Here is a 10000-nt window from a genome sequence, read left to right on the forward strand (position 1 = left end):
GAGAGAGAGGAAGAGAACAAAATGAAAACGAATACCTTAATTTTTTTTTCTTTTTTTTATAGTTCAACATTTTTTCAAGTTACCCCAAAATAATCGATATGTAATCCAGTTTCTGTAATCCGTTTCTAATCCAATAATGTAATCCTTGTGTAATTCGTGTTAGTAATCCCTCGCTCACCACAGATTACAGAAATTGGATTATATAGATGGATTACTAAAACCAGATTACTAATAGACCACAACAACTCGATTATACAAAGGCTGAAACGATGGATTATTTGTGGATTACTAAAAGGGATTACAACATTGGATGACAAACAAACGGATTACAGAAATTGGATTATATAGATGGATTACTAAAACCTGATTACTAATAGATCACAACAACACGATTATAGAGAGGCTGAAACGATGGATTATTTGTGGATTACTAAGAGGGATTACAACATTGGATTACAAACGGATTACAGAAAGTGGATTATATATATGGATTACTTAAACCGGATAACTAATAGACCACAACAACTCGATTATAGAGAGGCTGAAATGACGGATTATTTGTGGGTTATTAAAAGGGATTACAATAGTGGATTACAAATGGATTACAGCAACTGGATTATATAGATGGATTAATAAAACCTGATTACTAATAGATCACAACAACTCGATTATACATAGGCTAAAACGATGGATTATTTGTGGATTACTAAAAGGGATTACAACATTGGATTACAAACGGATTTAAGAAACTGGATTATATAGATGGATTACTAAAACCTGATTACTAATAGATCACAACAACTCGATTATACAAAGGCTGAAACAATGGATTATTTGTGGATTACTAAAAGGGATTACAACATTGGATTACAAACGGATTACAGAAACTGGATTATATAGATGGATTACTAAAACCTGGTTACTAATAGATCACAACAACACGATTATAGAGAGGCTGAAACGATGGATTATTTGTGGATTACTAAGAGGGATTACAACATTGGATTACAAACGGATTACAGAAAGTGGATTATATATATGGATTACTAAAACCTGATTACTAATAGACCACAACAACTCGATTATACAAAGGCTGAAACAATGGATTATTTGTGGACTACTAAAAGGGATTACAACATTGGATTACAAACGGATTACAGAAAGTGGATTATATAGATGGATTACTAAAACCTGATTACTAATAGACCACAACAACACGATTATAGAGAGGCTGAAACGATGGATTATTTGTGGATTACTAAAAGGGATTACAATAGTGGATTACAAACGGATTTAAGAAACTGGATTATATATATGGATTACTAAAACCGGATAACTAATAGACCACAACAACTCGATTATACAAAGGCTGAAACGACGGATTATTTGTGGATTACTAAAATGGATTACAACATTGGATTACAAACGGATTTAAGAAACTGGATTATATAGATGGATTACTAAAACCTGATTACTAATAGACTACAACAACTCGATTATAGAGAGGCTGAAACGATGGATTATTTGTGGATTACTAAAAGGGATTACAACATTGGATTACAAACGGATTTAAGAAACTGGATTATATAGATGGATTACTAAAACCTGATTACTAATAGACCACAACAACACGATTATAGAGAGGCTGAAACGACGGATTATTTGTGGATTACTAAAAGGGATTACAACATTGGATTACAAACGGATTACAGAAATTGGATTATATATATGGATTACTAAAACCTGATTACTAATAGACCACAACAACTCGATTATACAAAGGCTGAAACGACGGATTATTTGTGGATTACTAAAAGGGATTACAACATTGGATTACAAACGGATTACAGAAAGTGGATTATATATATGGATTACTAAAACCTGATTACTAATAGACCACAACAACTCGATTATACAAAGGCTGAAACGATGGATTATTTGTGGATTACTAAAAGGGATTACTAAAATGAATATACTTCCAAAACTCTTAGTAATCTTCAATACCCTACATCACAACAGACTCACTCCTATGTATATTTTAGAAAACACTAGGTATATATATTTTTCCAGCTCGGACTAAGTTAATTCTTATATCTTTAAGCTGTAAATAAAAATCATGATATACATTTCTATATCAAACTATACCTTGTTAGATAATGCTATAGACTCCCTCCTATGTATATTTTAGAAAACACTAGATATATATATTTTTCCAGCTCGGAGTAAGATAATTCATATATATTTCAGCTCTAAGTAAAATATGCTAGACATTTTTTTTTTTTATTAAACTTTACCTTGTTAGAAAATGGTATAGATTCCCTCCTATGTATATTTTAGAAAACACTAGATATATATATTTTTCCAGCAAGGACTAAGATAATTCATATATATTTCAGCTCTAAGTAAAATATGCTAGACATTTTTTTTTATTAAACTATACCTTGTTAGAAAATGCTATAGATTCTCTCCTATGTATATTTTAGAAAACACTCGATATATATATTTTTCCAGCAAGGACTAAGTTAATTCATATATATTTCAGCTCTAAGTAAAACATGCTAGACTTTTTTTTTATTAAACTATATCTTGTTAGAAAATGCTATAGACTCCCTCCTATGTATATTTTAGAAAACACTAGATATATATATTTTTCCAGCTCGAAGTAAGATAATTCATATATCTTTCAGCTCTAAGTAAAATATGCTAGACATTTTTTTTTATTAAACTATACCTTGTTAGAAAATGGTATAGACTCCCTCCTATGTATATTTTAGAAAACACTAGATATATATATTTTTTTCCAGCAAGGACTAAGATAATTCATATATATTTCAGCTCTAAGTAAAATATGCTAGACATTTTTTTTTTATTAAACTATACCTTGTTAGAAAATGGTATAGACTCCCTCCTATGTATATTTTAGAAAACACTAGATATATATATTTTTCCAGCAAGGACTAAGATAATTCATATATATTTCAGCTCTAAGTAAAATATGCTAGACATTTTTTTTTATTAAACTATACCTTGTTAGAAAATGCTATAGATTCCCTCCTATGTATTAAGAAAACACTAGATATATATATTTTCCAGTAGGACTAAATGAATTAACATATCTTTTAATTAAACTCTTAGTAAAAATCATGCTAGACAGTTCTATATCAAATTACACCTTATTAGACAATGCTATACCTATATTTTTAAGGCATATCTAGTCTACGAAATAACAGTTAAATATATATATGTAGGCCTTTTAAGGTACGAATCTAACCGACATTGCTAGATTTCTATATTCTAAACTGTAATAATGCTAGATAATTATATTTTAAGGGATAACTAGTGTGAATATGACTAGCTATATATATTTGAAGGCATAACTTGTTTAGATATCGCTAGTTATCTCTATTTTGACCGATAACTATTATAAATATCGCTAGTTATCTCTATTTTGACCCATAACTTGTATAAATATCGCTAGTTATCCTTATTCTGACCCATAACTATTATAAATATTGCTAGTTATCTATATTTTGACCCATAACTATTATAAATATCGCTAGTTATCTATATTTTAACCCATAACTATTATAAATATCGCTAGTTATCTATATTTCAACCCATAACTATTATAAATATCGCTAGTTATCCATATTTTGACCCATAACTAGTATAGATATTGCTAGTTATCTATATTTTGACCCATAACTAGTACAAATATCGCTAGTTATCTATATTTTGACCCATAACTATTATAAATATTGCTAGTTATCTATATTTTGACCCATAACTAGTATAAATATTGCTAGTTATCTCTATTTTGACCCATAACTAGTATAAATATCGCTAGTTATCTCTATTTTGACCCATAACTAGTATAAATATTGCTAGTTATCTCTATTTTGACCCATAACTAGTATAAATATTGCTAGTTAACTTTATTTTGACCCATAACTAGTATAAATATTGCTAGCTAGCTATATTTTGACCCATAACTAGTATAAATATCGCTAGTTATCTATATTTTGACCCATAACTAGTGTAAGTATTGCTAGCTATCTCTATATTGCTAGTTATCAATGTTATCAAAAGGCTACACTTATAAGCTATTTAATAGGCGTTACCACTTGAGCTACTTAAGTCCACTACAGCGAGAATCCCTTATAAGTGTGTTTAAGTGAGCGCTAGACACCTCACCTGTAAATAAGTGTCCTTAATACCTTACTTTACCGCCCTCCTCCTCCTCCTCCTCCTACTACTACTACTACTACTACTACTACTACTACCACCACCACCACCACCCCCTGTCCCCCCAGCGCCTCCCCCTCCCCCTCCCCCGAGCGTGCTAAGGCCCTGGGACGCAGCATGACCCGCGCTAAGAGTGAGCAGGAGTGGACCAACCTGCGAGTCACTCTAGCCTGGTACTCCCGGCTGCGTAAGATTCGAAGGTACAGCCAGTAAGATTAGTCGACGTAGAACCTGTTGGAAGAGCCTAAGTACTTGCACCTGTGTACCTGTAAATACCTGGATAGCACCCGTCGGTCACCTGAGCAAGCTTACTGTAGAACCCGTATACCACTGTAGTTCATGTGTTAGCCAGAGAGCCCCAAAACTCCTTGACCCGGTAGCAGCGACGGGCCAAATTTGTGGCTTTGCCGTGTAGCAGCGATGGGACAAATTTGTGGCTTTACCGTGTAGCAGCGATGGGCCAAATTTGTGGCTTTACCGTGTAGCAGCGATGGGACAAATTTGTGGTTTTACCGTATAGCAGCGACGGGCCAAATTTGTGGCTTTACCGTGTAGCAGCGATGGGACAAATTTGTGGCTTTATCGTGTAGCAGCGACGGGCCAAATTTGTGGCTTTACCGTGTAGCAGCGATGGGACAAATTTGTGGCTTTACCGTGTAGCAGCGACGGGCCAAATTTGTGGCTTTACCGTGTAGCAGCGACGGGCCAAATTTGTGGCTTTACCGTGTAGCAGACGGGCCAAATTTGTGGCTTTACCGTGTAGCAGCGATGGGCCAAATTTGTGGCTTTACCGTGTAGCAGCGACGGGCCAAATTTGTGTCTTTACCGTAGCAACGACGGCCAAATTTGTGGCTTTGCCGTGTAGCAGCGACGGGCCAAATTTGTGGCTTTACCGTGTAGCAACGACGGGCCAAATTTGTGGCTTTACCGTGTAGCAGCCAAATTTGTGGCTTTACCGTGTAGCAGCGACGGGCCAAATTTGTGGCTTTACCGTGTAGCAGCGATGGGACAAATTTGTGGCTTTACCGTGTAGCAGCGACGGGCCAAATTTGTGGCTTTACCGTGTAGCAGCGACGGGCCAAATTTGTGGCTTTACCGTGTAGCAGCGATGGGCCAAATTTGTGGCTTTACCGTGTAGCAGCGATGGGACAAATTTGTGGCTTTACCGTGTAGCAGCGACGGGCCAAATTTGTGGCTTTACCGTGTAGCAGCGACGGGCCAAATTTGTGGCTTTACCGTGTAGCAGCGATGGGCCAAATTTGTGGCTTTACCGTGTAGCAGCGATGGGACAAATTTGTGGCTTTACCGTGTAGTAGCGACGGGCCAAATTTTTCCCATGATATAAACCCCCCAAAATAGATGACGCATAAACCGATCACAAATGCGTTGATATATATCACGAAATGGTTTGCGTGAGTGATGATTTTTTGTCATTTTTCTCGCTTAGAGGGACCATTAAGAAACATGGTCCACGCAGCTACCGGGTTAATTGTGTGGGATACGCGTTAAGCTGGTACCCGCAGCCTGCAAGTCGACATGGTTGGGTTCACATAGGGCCGATTCAGCGTCCCGTTCTGTACCGATCAGTAAGAGCGGGCGGAAGAAGAGGAAGGGTCGGCGGTATGCGGTCCCATTTCTCTGTTTAGCATGTTAAAAAGTATTGGTTATCATAAACTTTTTTTTTTACAACAAAGGAGGCAGCTCAAGGGCACCAAAAAAAGGAAACAATAATAAAAGAAAGCCCGCTACTCGCTGCTTCTTAAAAGAATCCAAAGAGGTGGCCGAAAGAGAGGTCAGTTTCGGGAGGAGAGGTGTCCTGATACCCTCCTCTTGGAAGAGTTCAAGTCGTAGGCAAGAGGAAATACAGATGAAGGAAGATTGTTCATGAGTTTACAAGCGTGAGGGATGAAAGAGTGAAGATGCTGGTTGACTCTTTCATAAGGGGTCTGGACAGTTAAGGGATGAAAGAGTGAAGATGCTGGTTAACTCTTGCATAAGGGGTTTGGACAGTATAGGGATGAAAGAGTGTTGATGCTGGTTAACTCTTGCATAAGGGGTTTGGACAGTATAGGGATGAAAGAGTGAAGATGCTGGTTAAATCTTGCATAAAGGGTTTGGACAGTATAGGGATGAAAGAGTGAAGATGCTGGTTAACTCTTGCATAAGGGGTTTGGACAGTATAGGGATGAAAGAGTGAAGATGCTGGTTAACTCTTGCATAAGGGGTTTGGACAGTATAGGGATGAAAGAGTGAAGATGCTGGTTAACTCTTGCATAAGGGGTTTGGACAGTATAGGGATGAAAGAGTGAAGATGCTGGTTAACTCTTGCATAAGGGGTTTGGACAGTAAAGGGATGAAAGAGTGAAGATGCTGGTTAACTCTTGCATAAGGGGCTTGAACAGTATAGGGATGAGCATGAGTAGAAAGTCGTGTGCAGCGGGGCCGCGGGAGGGGGGTGAGGCAGGCAGTTAGCAAGTTCAGAAGAGCAGTCAGCGTGGAAATATCGATAGAAGATAGAAAGAGAGGCAACATCGCGACGGAATTTAAGAGGTAGAAGACTAGAACGGGTTACGAACACCGTCAGGCGGGATCAGACGCTGGTGAACCTCTGTCTAGCGGCGTCAGGGAAGATGAAACCGGCGTGAAACATCCGCAGAAATTTACGCGCCCGTGTGGCACCGTCCCATCGCCTGCCGTGTCCTGCCTGGGTCCTGCCGCGGTATAGCACTATCAAGCAGGACTGTTCGTGCAATATAGCCGGTAGTCGGAGGTTCGGGGTCACTAGGGGAGGTGTCAGCTATGATTAATCCCTACCTCAAAATTTGTCTGGACCAAGTGGACGCTAAACCGGCAATGTGTGAACCCAACCTTAGTTAGTCTACGTAAAGTACTCGTTAAGCTCTTCTCTAAAACCTTCATCGTCTAGGAAACTCGTTAGTCACCTCAGTAATCCTAATGTAGCAAAGTCGTTAAATTCTAATAAAGCTTAATCGTGTAGCTGTGGAAAGCCATGTCGTGTTAGCTGTCTTAGGGGTAAAAATAAGCTTGGTAGACCCTCCGTAGAGCGTCAAGCTGCAAATTAACCCACGCTAACACACGCTAAAGCTTTCATCATCTAGGAGGCTCGTTAGTCCCCTCAGTAATCCTTGTGTTGTAAACTCGTTAAACTCTAATAAAGCTTAATCGTGTAGGACAGTAGTTAAGCTTTGATCGTGTAGAACAAAGCTTATCTGTCCTAACCTCCCCACCACTGCAAAAAGCTTACGTAATTAAACCCAGTCTACACGATATAGGCTTAACGTGTTAGTAGATATTCGGTAAAGCTTAATCGTATAGAAGATTGGTTAAGCTTTGATCGTGTAGAACAAAGCTTACCTGTCCTAACCTCCCCACCACTGCAAAAAGCTTACGTAATTAGACCCAACGTACACGATATATAAGCGTAACGTGTTAGTAGAAATTCGGTAAAGCTTAATCGTGTAGGAGATTGGTTAAGCTTTGATTGTGTAGGATAAAGCTTACCTGTCCTATCCTCTCCACCACTGCAAAAAGCTTACGTAATTAAACCCAGTCTACACGATATAAGCGTAACGTGTTAGTAGACATTCAGTAAAGCTTAATCGTGTAGAAAAGTAGTTAAGCTGGCTCGTATAGAAAAGAGCGTACCTGTTTAGCATTTGGAAAGCTTTAATCTTATAGGAGAAAAAATACATGTCGTTGCTTATAAATAATCATAGAGAATAAAAGCTTACTTGTCTAAATAACCTTTCCTGCCACTATAGAAAGCTTGAGTGAGACGCAACATGAAGAAGCACCCAGTAAAGCTTTAAACACACAGAAAGCTTACCTGTATCGTAAAGCTTAAAACACACAGAAAGCTTACCTGTATCGTAAAGCTTAAAACACACAGAAAGCTTACCTGTATCGTATTTGGAAAGCCGTGTTGTAAGTCCTTCCCTACCTGTATCAAAAGCTTAAATCTGACCTCTCTACAACCATCCCTCTCTAAGCTGTGGAAAGCCATGTCGTGTAAGCTGTCTTAGGGGTAAACATAAGCTTTGGTAGACCCTTCGTAGAGCGTCAAGCTGCAAAGTAACACACACTAACACACACTAACACACACTAACACCTCTTATAACCGAGGCATCACACACCAGCATATGTGTACTTTTAAAAGCTTAACCGGTTCTTCGTTCTTAAAAAGCTTATAATATTTCGTTATTGTGTAGTGTTGTTGCAGTGTTAGTTAGCGTACACACACACACACACACACACACACACACACACACACACTTGTAGTAATAACACTTGTAATTTGCCTTATAGTAACCCATGTAATTTATATTTATTCCAGTAATTATTTAGTTTTAATGTAATTCACAGCAACCATCACCATTATCATCATCAATATTATTAGTGTGTGTGGGTGTGTGGGTGTGTTCCAGAGAGAGAGAGAGAGAGAGAGAGAGAGAGAGAGAGAGAGAGAGGAACACACAAGCTAGCCCTCTCAAGCACCTCTCTCTCTCTCGTTTGGCCGAAGAGAAAACGGAACCACTACCAACGGGGGGACAGACTCAGCCCTTCCCTCACGTGTAAAAGTCTACGTTGAAAGCGACCCAGATTTCACTTACTTCTGAAGCTTATACGTATGGGGGAGAGGAGGAGGAGGAGGAAGAGGAGAGAAGAGAGGAGGAGGAGGAGGAGGAGGAGGAGGAGGAGGAGGAGGAGGTGGTAAAAAGAAAGAAAGAAAATTATGAAAAAAGACGTGAAGGAGGAGAAAGAAAAGAAAGAGGAGGAGGAGGAGGAGGAGAAAAGAAGAAAACTGAGAAATTATTGAACAGAAAGAAGAAAAAATGGATTAGGAAGAGAGGAAGAAGGAAGAAGAAAGGAGGAGGAGGAGGAGGAGGAGGAGGAGAAGAAAAAATAAGTAATAAAAAAATGAAAGAAGGAAATAAGGAAAAGTAGAATGAAAGAAAGAAAATAAATTAAAAGAAAGTAAACAAATATAAAGAAAATAAATTAAAAAGAAATTGTGAAGAATAACGTTGGAAAATATTGAATTACTGAAGAAAAAAGAAAAAGTTACAGAAAACGGGAATATTTTAACGGAAACTCAACTAAAAAATGACAAAGAAAATATTTATAAGTTATTGATAAATATGTGTGTGTCTGTGTGTGTGTGTGTGTGTGTGTGTGTGTGTGTGTGTGTGTGTGTGTGTGTGTTTGAAAAAGAGAGAGAGAGAGAGAGAGAGAGAGAGAGAGAGAGAGAGAGAGAGAGAGAGAGAGAGAGAGAGAGGATATATGATAATTAAAATGATTTACAGTGTTAATAAAAAAATAAATTAAAAAAGGTCATAGAAAACGGATAATTCTAAGGAGAACTCAACTAAAAATGACAAGAAATTTAAAGGTTATTGATGAAGGAGAAGAAAACGAGGAATATAATGATTGAGTAAACAAGTCTTACAATTTTAATAAAAGAAATGTTTAGAAAAGGTTACAGAAAACGGATATTTTTAAGAACAACTAATGTAGAAAAATGAAAATAAGATGATTAGTGATATATAGCAAAGGAAATAAAAGAGATGATGGATAAAAGAGTTAAAAAGACTTACAATATTAATGAAAGAAATGTATAGAAAAGGTTACAGAAAACGGATATTTTTAAGAACAACTAATGTAGAAATATGAAAATAAGATGATTAGTGATATATAGCAAAGGAAATAAAAGAGATAATTGATAAAGGAGTTAACA

General features: G+C 37.4%; 1 protein-coding gene across 1 annotated transcript in view; it reads left to right on the forward strand.

The window, feature by feature from the left end:
• LOC127003704 (cyclic nucleotide-gated cation channel alpha-3-like) overlaps nt 1-10000 on the forward strand; it is a gene marked incomplete at its 3' end in the record, with an annotated part of 54798 nt that overhangs the window by 916 nt on the left and 43882 nt on the right.

The sequence above is a fragment of the Eriocheir sinensis genome, chromosome 26, assembly GCF_024679095.1.
Source record: "Eriocheir sinensis breed Jianghai 21 chromosome 26, ASM2467909v1, whole genome shotgun sequence".
Lineage (NCBI taxonomy): Eukaryota > Metazoa > Arthropoda > Malacostraca > Decapoda > Varunidae > Eriocheir > Eriocheir sinensis.